Genomic DNA, 19,574 nt, shown 5'->3' with positions numbered 1-19,574 from the left:
GAAAATAACTGATCATTGCAGAGACTTTATTTCGCCTCAAGATTTTTGCACACCTATGAAAAAATTAATCTGAGCAAAACAAATTCTTTAATGAAAAATAAATCAAATCAATTAGTTGTTAATCAAATATTTTGAATTAAAGTTAAAGTACTTTCTAGATTCCAAAAATCTAAAGCTATAAGTACATTATGTTTAAAGTGCTGTCAAGGTAGCATATTTCCTTCTTTGAATGACTGACTTCTTCAAGATATATGAATAATATTAACATGATTTTTTTTCTCCGATGGCAATGTATGTCCTCTTCTTTCCCTCCTGCAGTTATATATGGCATACAGAAAGAGATCACAGATCTAGCAAAGTGTTTACGACTAAGAAACCATTGTCACATCAACATAGAAAAATACTGTTTGCATAGAAAAATATTTCTCTTTCTTTTTTTTTTCAAATATACTATCAAGTTTATCACACGTGTTTTTTAAGCAGTATGATGTTAAACTGTTATCCCAAATATTGGGGTTTGGCAGTTGTACATTTTTTTTGGTGGGTGAATATTTCTCTTTCCAAAGGGAGAGAACCCATCACACCACAACAGCAGTAGTTGTCTGCCCCTTAGTTGTTCCTGATTATCCCACTAGGTGACTTCCTCTTCCAGGTCCAGATCTGTCTGTCTATCCCTGTGCAAGTCTTCATGGTCAGCTTCTGACCGTCCACGCTGGTCTCCATGCACTTCTGTGTGTTGGCATGGTAAATGGAGTTGTCCTGTTCATGAAGGTTACAATGTGTGAAAAGGAATGTACATGTACAGTACAGCTCACGAGTATCCCGACACCCACCGTGTAAAAAACACGGTGGAAAACGGTCTGTGTCGCACCGTGCACACGGTGTGACACCGTGTATGTGTATTGGAAAATTCAAGAAAAAGCACCGTGTCGCACCGTGGCCGCCTGTGTAACTCCGTGGCCACTGTGTTACTCCGTGGATATCGTTACCTGAGACGTTGATAGATATAGCGTATGTTTAGAAATAAAGAAATTATGGCTAAACAAGGGTTGAAACATATACATCCTTTTCATATTTAAAAAAAAAAGAATGTCGACTTAAGTTGCACGGACCCAGAAAGTTGTCGAGGCTGTCAACGTGAAGTTAATTTTTTGTGATCTGAAAACTCGACGTAAATGGGTACCTTTTAATTCATTTGTTCTTAAATAAATTGAAATAAATTCACCAAAAATATTTAAATTCAAATCAATTTAATTCATCTTGTTTTTTTTCTTAACACACGTGATGTTGTAACTGACGATCCTATTAAAATGTCGGGAGCTTAAACGTCTTATTTCTGTTATCTGTAAACACTTTCTGATTTATTAATTAATTTACTGCCTTACTTTAAACCAATTAAAAATGAGAAATGAAAACATTTCAGACCATGTTTTTCTAAAAACATGTGCTGTTGATGTGCTATAGTAAATAACAACCCCATATTACCGGTGAGTCGAATAATTTGGACTTCAGCTATTTATGTAGCAATAAATAAACAAAAAATCACTTTTATATTATAGATTATAGATAAATGCATGTACAAACTCTTGTTAAATTATATTCAAGCATTGTACATGTATTAAAAATATACCCGCATTTCATAAAATAATTTTCAACTTTATTTCCGTATAGTTCGTAATGGCCTCGTGATTTCACATGAAAAAATCTCACTCGTGCGATGGACGGAAGCTGATCAGATACACAGCATTGTCTTTCATCTTGGGTTCTATACACAACAGGTGTTATTGTCTGTCTTGTTAGGTGTCATTGGAATTTACAACTAACTGTGTGTATATTTGGACGTCTGAACAGGTGTACTCGAGATGCCGTTATTCACACCTTTCCGCGAACACCTGTTTGGTAACTCATCACAACCCGTCGTGTGTATGGTCTGAATATATCTTACTTCTACTTTGTTAGTTCAATGATTTTTCCTAATCTCTAACAAGCAAAAAAATTGTCTGTAGATATGTACACAAACAACTACACGTAAGACTATCGGCGCGTGGATCCGGGGAACAATTCAGCAACTCTATAAATGCGGGAATTTCACAAAGTATTAACTTGCGATAAGAAATTATTTACCGGGTACACATACATGTATGTCCAAAAAAAACCTGATTGATTAAAAAGATGAATGAGATAATACCGGTAACTTTTTGCAAGCATTTACTAGAATAAACACAACTTTACTGATGTTAAATAGCGTCGAAATTTTAACGAAAAATCTTATTACATCGTGAACTTTACAAACTTTTAGTCATTGTGTTGAAATCGTTATTAAAACCATGGATCTAAAATAAATGAATTAAATTCATACAAATAGAACTCTTATAATTCTAAAATGATTGCACAAAAGTACACATACACACAGAGAGAGAGAGAGAGAGAGAGAGAGAGAGAGAGAGAGAGAGAGAGATTTTACAACTTAATATTCCAACCCTCATGCATGCAGTATAAAAATGCAGAAACTTAACATTTCAAACACTGAATACTTCATTGTTAAACATTTTTTCTATTTTGCGGACTTAAAAAAACAATAGAACGACATTTTTTCCATATCATGGAAGGAGCACGTGGTCTATCTCGCGGGCTGATTTGATTGACAGGGATAGCACGTGGACCCTGACTGCATATATTCTATCGCAATTTTAGGAAAAGGGTTAAATATAATGGAAACTATAAATCTAACTTATTACACTGAATTACAAGTAAAATGTAGTCATATTAAATAATACTGGTATTCTCTCTCTCTCTCTCTCTCTCTCTCTCTCTCTCTCTCTCTCTCTCTCTCTCTCTCTCTCTCTCTCTTATATGACGATCATTAAACAATCAAACAGCAATTATTGCAATACTGAGTAGTTTCTTGGAACACAAATAATTTCTAAACTCAAGTTGATATAATGATGAAATAAAAAATTATCAAGTACCGATCCACGGATTCTTAGCGCTATGAATATGTACCGTGCGGTACTACATGGACAAGTACATCACACATATGTATAAAAGAAAGAAAATTTGAAAATATATTAGATATAAAGCTGTATAATTATATTATTTAGAGAAAGTTCATTTGTTATCAACAACCCGTTAGATTTGTTATCGTTGAATAGAGTATACGTGAGAAAAGATCACAGTTATGGTTCTATATGCACTATTGAAACTGCCAAACTACAGTAACTACGATTACTACTACGTTTAAAAACGGACTGAAACAAAAACTTATGGAACCGTTGATTTGAATTTTAAAACGGAAAAGAAAGTGTTAGTGTTTTAATTGATCAAACCTTTATGTGGGCGATATCGATTTTTAATATTAGCAAAAATCAACCGTGTCAATCGCATGCGTCTGAAAATTGCGTGCATAAAAATTTTATTTATTTCTATTTCTTTGTCTTTTTCTTTGATTCACTTACGTACATCAATAAATATTTTATTCTTTATAAGTTTTATTCCTAAATCCTCCTTTTTTCACAGGTAAATACCGCGTGTTACACCGTGTTATTGTCCGTGTTGCATCGCGTTGCACCGTGTCGCACCGTGTTTTTTCTTGTTCTGTGGCCGTAACAGAGAACAATAGATCAAAGGTACCGACACTTCCACGCTCAGCGTGGACTTTCAAACACGGTGGTCGGTGTTTTTGTCGGGATACTCGTGAGCTGCACTGTATGCATGTACTGTTCACCCCACTTTAATTGATGGAGCCAATATTGTTAACCAACTTTTATCGTGTACAAGAAAAAAATTATAAAAGTTGATAAAATATCTTCCGCAAACCAGTCATTTTAATAATTTGAGTCATTCTAAAACATTTAATCTCTAGAAAATTATTAATAAAAAGCAGCGTAAATAAAAGCTGAATAACAATAATTTTTTTATTGGTCACCCTAAACCATTTATTTTAAGTAAATCATGGATTGAAGTTGCCACAAATATAAAGTCACTGCATATTACTGTGGAAACAATAGATTTCATGGTGGCTCAATTTTCGTGGAATTCATGGGTACCTCTCATCCATGAATTAACATCCTCCATGAATTAATAAAATAGGAAAAAAAGGCATATTTCCTTTGCAGGTTCAAGAGAATACACGAATAAAGTCCCCACAAACCTTTACAATTTCAGCAATCCATGAAAAATTGCCCCAACGAACTTTAATGATTCCACAGTAATTAAATTATGATAATTTTTTTCTTTCCTTGACCTTGACCTACCTCTCTGTATTGCCACTCCTGGTTTACTTTCTGGCCGTGGCATGGATAAACAATAACGCTCTCTCCTCCGGAATATTCCAGGCATCCATCGTCTCGACGGATTTCTCCGTTCTTACTCAACATCCAATACTACAATTATACAATAAAATCATCAATTCCTGTCGGATTTGAAAATCCATAGAATCTTGCACTCCAGACTTTAAATACTATACTGTTCTTATATATAAATCTTCATTGAATTAGTGCATACCCTTCAACCATAACATTATTGGTAAATCTCAAACATATCATAAAATTTGATTTAAAAAAAAAAAGACATTTTAAGTACTACTAAGGACAATTTATTTTTACAAAACCAATTTTAATAAATAGTAGATAATTTGTAACTTTAATGTTTATAATCATATTCATAATTAAAATACTTATGAAATTAAATCAATTGATAAATCAATATCTGTGAATTTGACCACACCCACCTGGTTGCCCCCCTGGTTGTGACAAGGCCACATGTTGACCGGTTTGTGGTAGTTGTGGTTATCCACCACACTGTCGATACACATCGGCTTGGCCTTGCTGCGGATCTGTAAGCAATGCATAACTTAACGTTAAAATTTATGCAAACTTTGAAATTGCCAATTTTCTAATATATTAGACTTCAATGGCAGTGGGTACATGTGTTGAACAAGATAAATATATATTACATGTATTTGTTATGCAGTATTATCATAATATTGCTCACATTTTAAATAACCTGATCATGCATGTGACTCTTCATTTCTTGTCAAGAATGTGTCTTAACTTCTATATTATATTTATAATTTTGACATTTTTTTTGTTCGATTTTGGTGATATTTTATAATTTTGTGACATCATTTTTATAATAGGAAAAGGAATTTTTTGAGAAAATTAACTGTACTGTTGTGGCTGACCTATCCAACATTGAAATTCAATATAGCAACATAAATTAAAGCAAGTTTATTTCTTAGGGCCATTAATATCAAATATGGCACAGGATTAGCTCTTTGTTTACTTCAATTTTGTCTGTATTAAAAAAAAAAACAAGATGCCCATGGGCCACATCGCTCACCTGAGGAACAATAAGTATGATAAAATCAGCTTAATGGACTCATAATGCAAACTATCTGGACATTGTACAATCATACATGTAGATCCTGTATAAATAAAATCCATTTTCCCCCTGCATATTCTTATGTTCATAATCATTAGTCCCTTTTCTAACAGGATGATTTTATAGTCATATCACATGTTGAGTATTGCAGTTCTCAAAAGATCCTTAACAATTGTTTATATATGCGATATAAAGCTACATCAAACTCTGAACCTTCTTGTAAGGCCGAAGAATTGTCCTGGAGCCAAAGTCTTAACAATTATAAAGAATCATCTGGCTGATTAGTTTCTGAGAAGAAGATTTTTAAAGATTTACTTTATATATTCCTATGTAAAACTTTAACACCCCCCAATGTAGCCTCACCCTACCCCCAGGGATCATGATTTTCACAACTTTGAATCTACACTACCTGATGATACTTCCACACAAGTTTCAGCTTTCCTGGCTGATTAGTTTCTGAGAAGAAGATGTTTTAATATTTACTCTCTATATTCCTATGTATAACTTCGACCTCCCTTGTGCCCCACCCTACCCCCAGCGATCATGATTTTCACAACTTTGAATCTACACTACCTGAGGATGCTTCCACACAAGTTTCAGCTTTCCTGGCTGATTAGTTTCTGAGAAGAAGATTTTTAAAGATTTACTCTATACATAAATTCCTATGTAAAACTTCAACCCCCCATTGTAACCTAACCCTACCCCCGGGGGTCATGAATTTCACAACTTTGAATCTACACTACCTGAGGATGCTTCCACACAAGTTTCAGCTTTCCTGGCTGATTAGTTTCTGAGAAGAAGATTTTTAAAGATTAACTCTATATATTCCTATGTAAAACTTAGACCCCCCCCCCCCATTGTGGCCACTACCTACATCCAGGGGTCATGATTTTCACAACTTTGAATCTACACTACCTGAGGATGCTTTCACACAAGTTTCAGCTTTCCTGGCTGATTAGTTTCTGAGAAGAAATTTTTAAAGATTTACTCTATATATTCCTATGTAAAACTTTGACCCCCATTGTGGCCCCCCCCCCCCTTCATCCAGGGGTCATGATTTTAACAAATTTGAATCTACACCACCTGAGGATGCTCCCACACAAGTTTCAGCTCTCCGGCTGATTAGTTTCTGAGAAGAAGATTTTTAAAGATTTACTCTATATATTCCTTTGTAAAACTTCGACCTCACATTGTGGCCCCACCCTACCCACGGGGGTCGTGATTTTCACAACTTTGAATCTACACTACCTGAGGATGCTTCCACACAAGTTTCAACTTTTCTGGCTGATTAGTTTCTGAGAAGAAGATTTTTAAAGATTTACTCTATATATTCCTATGTAAAACTTCGACCCCACAATTGTGGCCCCACCCTACCCCCGGGGGTCATGATTTTAACAACTTACTGGCTGTAAGAGTATGTCATTTTTTAAACTCTTACTCTAACTGTAGAAACAAAACATCATATTATAAATCGAAGTGAAATAAAAATGTCTTAATCATAACAAATTACACATTTTGAGAGTATTGCACAACCAAAACATGTAATCTACCAGCTGTCCCCATTTTTATTTCTGAATCAGTTCTTTAAACCATGTAGAAAAAATAGGCTGCAAACCAAGAGGGCCTGGCCAGACTAACTGACAGACAGACAGATAATTATTCTCCTTCAGTTTCACATTCAGGGAACTAAAAATCAAAAGAAGTTTTTGAAATTCCATACCAGATCATAGTTGAATCTTTCATAATAATAGTTCTTGTATTCGTCCATCCAAACTTCGGCCAATCGTATTGAGTTTTTCTTGACAACGTTGACACCAGTCCTCTACTTGTACGGACTTCTCTTTCTGAAAATGTGACCAACATGAGAGCATGGAATGATTTCTTAGGTACCTACACACATCCAGACCTTCAAACTGAAAAATAAAATCATACAAAACTGTCATGATATCATAATATTTTTTTTAACCAGTAACCAGTTATAAAACAGTATTGCAGAAAATGAGTTTTAAAAAATGTTATGATTCATCAAACATGAATTTAAATTATATTACAAACAGTAAATGTTCTTTCATCATATAAGAATGGACAAGAAAAAGAAATTTGGTGCCATGTCCAGGATCCTACTTACTCTAAATGACAGTTCTAAGTTTTCTCCTCCCCAAATATCCATTCCAGGGTCGTAGGTACCAAGTTCCGTAAAATATTCTCTACTGATGGAGAAAAGACCTCCGGCCATCGTGGGCGACCTGTGATATCATTAGTTTAAGAATACATAGGATTGAAATATAAAATGATGTTTCAAAGTTCAGTATAAAAATGTTGCTTATCATTTACTTTTATTCATGTCTTTTTATAAACATATTTGAAAGTTAATGATTCAAGGCTTTTAAGTTTCTTAAATTCATTTAACAAAACAGGAATATTGGAAGACCAATTTTTTTACAACATTAAAGTTCATAATATTCGATTATGTTGTAAAATCTAATAAACACACAAATTTTTTTTCAATACTTTTGTTGCATGTATTGGAAAAGAAATACTATAACTAGAAGAATAATAGCACAGTGATGATATTTTTCTAGCAAGCAGATGGAAGAGTATCAGAAGAAACAATACAAAATGCATGCAGTTCCAATTTGAATTCTAATAAGTACAGCGAAACCTAAATTCAATCAACAAGTTCAATAATCTTTTATTACATCTAAAAAGATTATTGAAAATTGAGTGAAAAGTAAGTTGATTTAAACAGAAGTTGCACTGTATGTAATGTATTTTAAGGTACATTATCCCTCTCTTCCACTAACTGTGTAGAATTTTGCATTTTTGATAATCAATATCTCTGCAAAATCATACTTGCATTGCACACAATATTACCAGTATAATATACTTTATATATTTGCAGGATGAATTAATAAATGACATAAAGCATCCTGAAAATTGAAAATTGTTGTCAAAGCTATCCCACCAAAAGTTATTTCTCTTCTCAGAGGGATGATGCACCTTAAATGAAGGAATATTATTTTAAGCAGAGAACACACATAAAAGGCAAATAGTGAAAAAACATGCAGAGAATGAAATGTTAGTTGAGTTAAATTTGGGATTTCCAGTCCCTAATGATAAAAAAATTAATTTAGAAAATGCATGTGTACTATAAAATCCATCGATTAAGACTGCAATTCATAGACATCATAAATTCTCTGATCATGGCCTTGTGTTATAAAACACATGATAAATATCTAGCGCTAAATCTTTTCAGGATTATTGGATTTTTCTTTTATCTTAAAAAAAAACCTCAATTAGCCACAAATGGCACACCTCTTTCAATAAAGATTGATGAAAAAATATGTTCCCATAAAACTTCATAGTTGTCGTCCAAAAATATCGTTAGTCGCAATTTCTTAATTGGTTTATTATTGATCGAATTACACAACTTCTTACTGATGGATTTCTTAATACTTAACAAAAACTTTTTTGCTGATCTCAGCAGTTTCTTTTCCAATGGACATTATTGATAAATAAATGTATAAATCTATTTGGGGGGGGGGGGGATTTTTTTTTATATTTAATTCCCATAGAACCTGAAGTACCTTTAGAAGTGGTTATGATTGTGGGGTCTACAATGATTGTACCACACACACCATCTGCCAAGACCATTGATTAAATCAAGCCTTCTTTGACTGAATAACTTCAGAGCGATACGGGGGAGTAAAAAACAACTGCTAAAGGCCCACAGAGACATCCTAAATTCTCAGGATTCAGAGACTTTTATAAATAGAAGACCATCACCAGACTTATTGCTGGTCTGCCCAGGGCTGCTGGGGTCTACAAATTTGTCTTCTCTTCAAAAACCACCGAGATTATAAATTGGTATGGCTCTTTCCTCAGTTCTGAATTCTCTGTGTGCATGACCTCATGTCTGATTAAGACGCTGATTAGTACAACCCATTATAACATGACAAGAATAGAACCAATGGATCCCATTGGAATTCATTTAAAATGGTATCATAGCAAAATTTATAATTACTATCATTTTATTGGTATGATGCATAGAGACATTTAATTAGTTATCCTGGAGGCATTTAACGTTATTCCTGTTATTTGATTTTAAAATTCAGTTTATAAAATATAATTTATGCATGATTTTAAAGGGGATGGTGCTAAAAAAATTAATCTAATATCAAAATAATGAATATTTGATGGCCTAAAAAGTTTTATCTAACAAATGTTGAATTGGAATGAAAATTTATACCGAATTTTAAAATCTCGCTTTTAATTTTTTGAGATATGTAAACTACATGAAACTATGATGAAATTTTGGCATTTGCCATTTTATGGTCCTGCAATTTGATGGAAATATGTTGGATCGCGGAATTAAGTATTCGTGTAAAATAAGGAATTTACAGTAATGTAAGTTATAGAAAATGTGTACTTAAGTTTTTAAAATCTCCCTCAAAAAGTGGAAAAAAGAGAGCTATAATCTTAAATGGTAGAGAGAACTGATAGTTCATTTCCCCATTTTTCCCCTTAAATGTCAATATCTCGTAATCTAATATATTTAACAGCAATTTGTTCCATATATACACCAGTAAATCTCTGCTATTTTTAGGGGGGGGGGTTCCCCATAGAAAAAGCTGGCATATGTTCAGAAAGCTTAGATAGACAAAATGCCATAATGCTATAATTGGGATTAAGAGTCTGGGTGCATATAGATATAACAATGCTAAAAGCTCGCTGGATCCATACTTTTCTAATGATGGTTATCTACAGTCTAATCAGCTACTAGAGGAGACAACTTTTTCAATGCGCAATCAGAAAAAAATCAATTGGTAAAGGATGTAGGCTAACTGTAGATGTGGGATTTTCAAATGCCCAGGCTTATATTTATAAAATATTACTGGATTATCTTTTATTCGAATGGGGCTTATATTAATGATATTTACTACGATATCTTCAAATCAAGCTGTCATTTATTATATACAAGAAAAAAATATTTTTTATGGCGCAAGTAAAGTCTTATATAAATTTTCGTCGCAATATTCTTTTCATAAATTATCACAGCAGCATATTTTTTTAACAAACTGTATAGACATTGCATCATTGGTCGTCAACTACATTTAGATAGGGCAAGAGATGCAAAACTAGTCAGTTGAAAGTACTAGCAAAAAGCATCTGAATAGTTAGACATATAGTCACATTCAAGACTATATATAGGCTTCACTGCCATCAGCAACTCTTGCTATTGAGGGAGAAATATGTCTGCAAGAAAATGACAATTCAAATGCCTGGCATTCTAGCAGCTAAAAAGAAGTCAAAACTTATTGCAATGCGAGCATAATCCATTGTTTTCTTCCTATAAAACACACCGAGTGGGACTTATGAACGATTTCCGAGTTTTATTAATATACTCGGGAAGCTCCATCCATCGGAAAATCAACTGCCAGTCGAAACGACCGACTTGTATGTTTCGGGCCGAAAAGGCTCGGAACTCTAAGGTATCGTCTTTTATGTTGGGCATTTGAGGGTACACAACATGCCGCTTATCTTCCGCTATTCGGTCTAGCAAAGGTTCCAACCACCCTATCAAAAGGAGTAATATCAACAATCAAAACTTTTATTTTATTTCAGAACAATCTGCAGTTCAGTTTCTAAATGGTCCACATTGTTTACGTAGTTTAATCGCAGGCAGAAAAATTGCCCTATCACTGCAAAAATCCCATGAATAGTTGATCAAATAATCATTGAAAATGTAGAGCATCCACAACTTTGAATAAAACCAAGCGATATGTCTTCAAATGTCCTGATTTTTTTTAAAAAGAATTCTTTATCCCATTGATACGTATGTACATCCTTAGTCTGCCAGGGGCAAGTACAATGTATAACGATCAGAGCAAGAGGCAAATGTTCCAGGAAAATCCAAATGGGGATTAATTAAAACCATTAACGTCAGCTACCATAACCAATTTTTTTTCTGTAACTTAATCATCAAGACACTTGCATATCATATTCCTCAAAGTGTCATAAACACATTGCCAGGTCTGCATGCGACTCCATGCAATCCTGAAATTTCATATTCTTTTTGACTTAGAAAGGCTCACTCTCTACAAATTAACAGTCATGCAGTTTCACCAGAGTCCAAGATATTATAGATTGTTTGGTGTTTTTTTTAGCCAAATTTTACAATTCAGTAAAAAATGAGTACAAGTCCAAGCTTAAATTTCAATTAAAGAGAGCTGGATGGTAAAGACCATAATTGTAATTAAAACTGATCATATATATTTAAAATTTCCTGACTCTAGCAGAAAAATTTGATCTGCATAGAGTTTTAATAATTTAAACCAATAATTTTTTTAATTCTTTCTTTAATAATAATAAAATCTATGGCTAAAATTCTTAATTTCGGTAGATCTGATGGATAAATAAAATGTTGAAGCTGCCTGCATACGGCAGAGGTCTTTTTATCCAGAAGGTTAAAATCGTCAGAAAATGGCTGTGTCACCCTGATTGCTGAGTGTGCCCCTTCAACTTGAATAAAATACTGAATATTTCGGTGTCTCGACGGTTAAGGAAACGTTTATGGATTATGACCCAGGTTGGTTAGTATCAGATTCAATAGACACTTATAGATGTTAGTGCATTCAAGCTTTGACCTTCTAAGGATTGTAGCAATTTACTGGTACAAGATCCAGTCTGGAAGAGTCAGCAGTGTTGGAACTGTATACATAATACAGCAAATCAAACAATATAGACATGTCCTGAATACATGTATATTCTTGTACATGCATCTTCACATGTACCAAAATGTGTACAATTTTTCATTCCAAAATGAACTTGAAAACAGTTCAAACGTATTCAATTCTATAAAGTTTGATAGAAAGAAACAAAGCATTAATTCAAGCAATTTCAACTGTTTCCACTTTTACACACGCATATATATGCATATTACATAGATACTGAGCACAATTAAGCTGACAGGCATATATACACACACATTTAAAGTTTCTATCTTAAAGTTTGCAAATGCACCGCTGTTCTGCATAGGATATTGCACACACAGTTATAGATGCTTTTAGTCACTAAAATTGCAACTAAATGAATTGTGCCTACTTCATGCAAGAAAAGTGTTTCAGAATTCTTAAACATCTAGCAATTAAGGTGTAGACAACATATATCTACTATGGATATATATAATATATACATGTACATGTACCAATTTATTATTACTAGAAATTTTGATGGCAATTTGAAATGTTAAATATAGGTTTTAGAGCAAAACATGTTCCCTTACATTGCAATTATAATAATATGATTACAAATTTAAAAAAAATTAAAATTAAATCTCTGGGGAGGGGGTTTGGGAAGGGGTCAGGTCAGGAGCATGTGGCCTTGTGCATATTGAGTACCGGTATTTATAATACAGAACTTGATAACCCATTATCAGGTTTCTTATTTGTAATTACTTCAAGCATAATTTTCATTTTTTCTTTAAGGCCATATCTTGTTTTGCAAAGATCATACAGGAAGTCGGCTGAGAATTACTGGTGATTTTTGCCCAGTAATGAAATTTGACAAGCCGAGATGCCTTGAAGAATTAGAGAAGTTGAAATCAATAGTGTCTAACTTACATTGACAAGCAGAGTATATCAGATGAACACCCTCCCCCCTCTGTATTGGTAATTTATCTCTCAGACATTTTAAGTCTGTCACCATCACACATCAAAATAAATGGCGCTTCTGGGTACTGCACGTCATAATTTAATTTAAGGATCTCAACTTGAAACAGTAAAGGACTGCGAACGATAGCATTGTCTAGCTGCCTAGAGCTTTGGAAATTTTCAAAAAATAATTAACAGATATGAAGTAAAATGAAATTTTACATTAATATCTATCATAAAAATATATTAAGTTTTTAAGCACATATCAGCCGCTAAATGATATTTTCTTCACTCATAGAGGCCGATTTCAGTGAATTTTTTTTAGACCCCCCCCCCCGTAAGCAAAACTTTTGTTTAAAAATTAATAATTTGACTACAAATTTTATTTTGATATAGGTCAATTAGGATTTGATCATACTATTTAGTAGATAAATTTGTTTTTGAATATCTGACAAAAATTCCGAAATATCTGGATGTAAAATGTAATCGGGAAACAGGCGTTAGCGTTCATGGTTCTTTGTATATTTACATTACACTTTATTCACTTTATTAGAGCTATGCAGATTCAGGTTTTCAAAAATTGTAACCAGATAGCCGTATATATATGAAATATAATTTTATGATTGTATTCTGCTTTACGTTAATTAGTCATTAGCTTATTGTGCACTCGATACGAAATAAGTGTATAGTGAACAATGTTAAAGGTCATTGACCGAAAGGGACAACTGCGTAGTTAGAACTCGTGGTGTTAGCGGAATGACCAGGAAGAATAAAACTCTCGATGGTGATTGGACTTTGGAAAGTGGTCAACGGATGCAAGACTCTTAATTGTAATTAACATTTAACAATGGACTTCGTTATAAGTCACTTATGAACTGTGACCCGAAAGGATGTTCTAACAATTGATTATTTTATTTTACTGATTTATATACTTATGATTTGATTAATAATTAGTAGATGGATTTTGGATTGATAGCAGATTGATTATATATTGCTTTTATACCACTATACGATTGCAGTGCTTAATAAATATCATAAAACTCCAACTGACTTATGATTTCAAAAGTCTAAAGAATAACAACAGAAGGATCACATAGACTTTTATGGTGCCAGTGACCAGGATAAAACGAAGTGCTAAAGAAAAACTGAACTGTTAAGGTAAGAACTTTTTCTCAATATCTCTGTTCACTATCTCAAAGTAAATAACTCTGATCAGCAACCTATATGGCAACTGGAAATGGTTATGATAGAAAAGAATTTAAAAATCAAATGGAACAATTGGAAAAACAATTTGCGGGGTTGGGTCAAAGTGAAGAAAAGGAAGGGCATGAAACAGGGCAAAAATTTTCAGAACAAGAACAGGTAAAACAAAACACTTTTGAAAAACAAACTGACACATATTATGATGCAAGGTTGTATGAAACTAATGAACCTCGACACCGAGTCCCAAATCAGGATGATGATAAAGATTTTTTCATTGGTCAGGTTAAAGCTATAACATCCGCGCTTACAGTGCCCGTATCTTCTGTGATAACTCCTTTCGAAGGAGATGCTAGTAAATACAAGCAGTGGATAAAGGAAATTGAAAAATATGGTTTATTGTCTGGGAAACAGGGTCATGAAATCCCCATGCTCGCGTATATTACGAGTAAAGGTTCGGTAGGGGACTTTATCAAAAGATATTTGGACGAAACAGACGCGTCGGAAGAAATGCCGTCGTGGAACGATTTAAAAGAATCCTTAAAAAACAGATTCGCGGAGATCACCGACTCACAACACGCGTTAGCAGTAATGCGCAGGACGCGGCAAAATTCAAACGAAAGTGTACAGTTATTCGCGGAACGGTTGTTGCAAATCGCGGAAGACGCGTATAGTAAAGACAAATTAAAAGATCCCTTAGTCCAACAACAACTTGTAGACATATTCTGTGACGGTCTGACCTTTGACTATCTCAGGATGAAAATCCTTAGAGAAAACCCCAAAGACTTGGAGTCAGCAATTCAGGTAGCAATGCGCGAACAAAATTTAAGACAAAGACTAGCTATAAGGGGGTCAAGTATAATAAGTACTACGCCGAATGACAATAGACAGACTGTTTCAAGGTTTGACAGTACAACGCCTTTATTAAGTGAAAGACTGGTTAACTTGTCCTCGACAGACAATAGACAGGAAGAACCCATGGAGGTTGACCACACGAGGAACAAAGGGTGTTTTAAGTGTATGAAGGTTGGTCATAGGGCCAGATTCTGTCCACTAAATAAACCCCAGGTTAGGCCCCGCCCTCAATTAAATAAACGACTTCATAATACTCAGTCTGTGCATTATGTTGAGCAAAGCCCCCGCCCACCGATTGAGTGTTGGAATTGTGGTAGAATAGGACATTTGCGTGCAGATTGCTGGAGCAAACGCAGGTTTTCCAGAACGCAGCAAAACAGAGGTAGGTCAGCTGATCGTCAAGATCGATCACGTGCTTTTAAAGACCAAAATGATAGGAGATCACCCAAAATCTGGACCCGTCGCGCCACTTTTGATAAACAAAATCAGGAAAACTAGGATGTTCTTCCTTCGTTGAAGCCCGAAGGAAGAATTTTCATAAAAAACCTACATTTGAAATTAATTTTACAAACAATCCCAGTAGCTGTTTATTAAAAATTGGAAAAAATAAATTCAGAGCGTTAGTAGATACTGGCGCGGCCGTATCTTTGATTAGTAAAAAAATGTATGATAATTTGTTCCCCCGCCCCAAATTGTGTAAAAATGATATTCCTTGTCTTCAAGCAGCAAATGGTAATTCTTTAATTGCGTTAGGGTATGTAAATATTTCATTTAAGATTGCAGGGTTAACTTTAGACCATAAACTTTTTGTGACAAAGGGACTCAACCGAAACCTGATTCTCGGTCGTGATTGGCTCAAGAAAAACAATGTCCGTTTATACTTTGATCTTGGACTCATGCGCATTGATGGCAGGGCTTATGCCGAATTAAAGGAGGATCTACACATTTCAACGATTGTAAGAACACCCAAGAAACTTATGGTGAAACCAAATACTGTGACTGTATTTTATGGAAAAGTGAACAATAATTTCCCCCTTGAAGAAAAAGACTTAGTGGAAGTGAACAGTATAGACAATAATTGTATCATGGAGGACCCAGGACTATATTTAAAAGACTCAGTTTGTGTTGTCCGAAGAGACAGAAAAATTCCCATGATCTTCGTTAATCAAACCAACAAAAGTTACAAAATCCCTAAAGGCTACATCGTAGGACGTGTCACTGCATTAAGACCAAAAGAAATCTCGGAGATCAAAACCCAACAGGACAATGAAGAAAAGATTGATGTGCCTGAAAGATTCGAACATTCCATCCAAAGACTTGTGAGGAAAAACAATGACTTATTTGCTATAAAGGACAGCGACCTTGGAGTGACCGACACCGTCAAAATGAAGATAGAAACTGGAGACCATCACCCGATAAAGAACAGACCATATCGGGTTCCCCTCAATAAAAGACAGATAATCGACAAGGCCATAAAGGAGATGATGAGCGCAAGGATTATTGAAAGATCACAGTCACCTTGGTCATTTCCTCTGGTAGTAGTAAAGAAGAAGGACGGATCAGACCGGATGTGCGTAGACTTTCGAAGTTTAAACAAGATAGTAAGACCAGTATCATTCCCATTACCATTGATTGATGACATTCTTTGTTTGCTCGGTAAGGCCAGGTACTTTACTGCACTAGATTTAAAGAGTGGATATTGGCAGGTAAAATTAGAAGAATCAAGTAAAGAAAAAACAGCTTTTGCATGCCACAAGGGATTGTTTCAATTTAATAGGATGCCATTTGGATTAAGCAATGCCCCAGCAGTCTTCCAAGAACTCATGAACATCGTTCTACAAGGACAAGAGGAGTTTGCTATCGCATACCTGGACGATATACTCATATTCTCAGAAACACCGGAAGATCACCTCCGTCATATCCAGGAAGTGTTTGATCGTCTAAGGACGCATGGACTAAAACTGAAGTTAAAGAAGTGTAGCTTCTTCAAAGAGCAGACTGAATATCTTGGTTTTATTATCAATGAACATGGCGTCAAACCGGATCCGAAGAAAGTGGAAGCCATTAAGAAATTACCAGCCCCCACTACAGTTCGAGAAGTCCGTGGTTTTATAGGTATGTGCAGTTATTATAGAAGATTTATACCAAATTTCTCAAAGATTGCGGAGCCATTGATCGACTTAACCAGGAAGTATGCCAGATTCAAGTGGACATCATGCTGTCAAGAAGCATTTGACTTCCTTAAAGAGAGTTTAACAGTAGTGCCTTTATTAGCTTATCCAGATACTAATAAGCCATACATCTTGTACACCGATGCCAGCGACAATTGTATAGGCGCTTGCCTCACCCAAAAGACTGACGAAGGAGAAGATAAGCCGATATACTATCTATCCCACAAGCTGAGTAAAACCCAGGTGAAATGGTCAACCATAGAAAAGGAGGCATTTGCAATCCACTACGCCCTCCAGAAGCTGGACCATTACCTTCACAGTGCTGAATTTACTATACGGACAGATCACAAACCGCTCAAATATATTTTAGAATCCCCTATGCAAAATAAAAAGATTCAATTATGGGCTTTGAGTATCGCTGGATATAACTGCAAGGTAGAGTACATAGAAGGAAGGTTCAATTGCTGTGCAGATCTTTTATCCAGGTTACCGTCCACTATCTCTGATGATGAAGCGGAAGAAAAATCTGAATGTGATGAACCGGATGTTAAAGACAATTTCTTTGAAGTTAACGTATTAAACTCAAATGCTTTCTCACCTAAAAGATTAGCCAGGTGCGAAGTTAAACAGCAGGACGAATTGCTCAAGCCTTTCATCGACTTACCGGAAGAAATAAACATAAAGGAAAGCCAACAAAATGATGAGCAGATCAAAAAGCTGAGAAATAGGTTGAGTAAAGGAAAAGCAACGGCGACCGAAGAAAAGAAGTTTCTTGAAATAGATGGCCTAATGTACTATCTCTCAGATGGAGATTCTGAAGGTCCGAGACTGCGCTTGTATATACCACTTGAGTTAGAACTTTTGGTAGTACAACAATACCATGATGGACTTGGACACATGGGAGTGGACAAAACGTATGATGTAATCAGACAAAAATATTATATGCCAAACTTATACAAGAGGTTATATTCTTATATAGAAGGATGCGTAATATGCCAAACGAGGAGCAATAAGAGAACTCAACCTCCACTTCAAGAGACAGACATACCACCTTTTCCAATGGCTAAGGTAGGACTCGATTTGTCAGGACCATATCCAACTTCACTGACAGGAAACAAGTATATAGTTTCTTTCATTGACATTTACTCTGGATGGCCGGAAGCCTTCCCCGTTCCTGACAAGTCAGCTGACAATATAGTGCACCTTATATTAGAAGAAATATACCCCAGATATGGCTGTCCTCTTCAAATTCTCACAGACAATGGAACAGAGAATGTAAATCAAAAGGTACAAGAAACCTTGAAAGAACTAAACATTAACCACATCACAACATCTTACTACAGTCCTCAAGGCAACGGCAAGGTAGAGAGATTCCACCGCACTCTTCATGACGTAATGGCTAAGAAGATAACAGACAATGCTCAAACATGGGATATTCATCTTAACCAAACATTGGCAGCTATTCGATTTCACCCGAATGAATCTTCAAGGTTTTCCCCATACTACCTGATGTACAATAGAGACGTTGTATTACCTCTTGATACTTTACTGAAACCTCGTCGAAGATATGCAGGAGAAGATCAACATAAACTCGCCCTTCAAGAACAGCACAAGGCGTTTATGCTAGTACATCGAAATATGAAAGCAGCCAAGAAGAAACAGAAAGCCCAGGCTGATAAGAAGAGCAAAGATGAGGATTTCCAGGTAGGAGACCCAGTCTATCTCAAGAACAACAGGAGACAAAACAAACTAGATAAAAAGTGGCTCCCCTATTATCGAATTATTGAACAGAAAGGACCAGTCAGTTTTGTGGTGAAGGATCAATTAACTGGATCTATCACCAAGTGCCATGCACGACAATTGAGATTGGCAGATATTTCGCACTGGCCCCTCTCACAAGATATTGAAGAAGGTGGAAGAACTCTGAGAAAAACCAATTATGTGGTACCACCTGAGGAGGAATCATCTTCGGAAGATGATGGCGAGTTGCAGCCAGAGCCATTAGAAAGAGCTATTCGGTTTAAACAACAAGAGAGAGAAAATTCTTCAGACGAAGAAGATATACCCTTAGCTGAACTTCAGAGACGCATAAGGGCTAAACAGGTCATGGATGGTCGACCGAGTAAGGACGAGCATGAACAGACTGTTGAGTCGGAATCGGATGAGAACCCTGAGTCAGAACAAAGTGAATATCATGATCAAAATTATGAGATACCTTTAAATACCCCAGCTTTACCCTTAGACGAGGATATGGAAATTGGTGAAATAAATTCTAAAGTAGGTCTAGGCTTCACCCGTAAACAAATCCCCAAAC

At 35.2% G+C, this 19,574-nt stretch overlaps 1 pseudogene; it reads right to left on the bottom strand.

Moving 5' to 3' along the window:
- LOC128163419 (polypeptide N-acetylgalactosaminyltransferase 5-like) overlaps window positions 1–19,574 on the bottom strand; it is an 86,858-nt pseudogene that overhangs the window by 28,409 nt on the left and 38,875 nt on the right.

This window comes from Crassostrea angulata, chromosome 9, assembly GCF_025612915.1.
Source record: "Crassostrea angulata isolate pt1a10 chromosome 9, ASM2561291v2, whole genome shotgun sequence".
Classification (NCBI taxonomy): Eukaryota; Metazoa; Mollusca; class Bivalvia; order Ostreida; family Ostreidae; genus Magallana; species Magallana angulata.
This window is presented reverse-complemented; position numbering and strand designations above follow the sequence as displayed.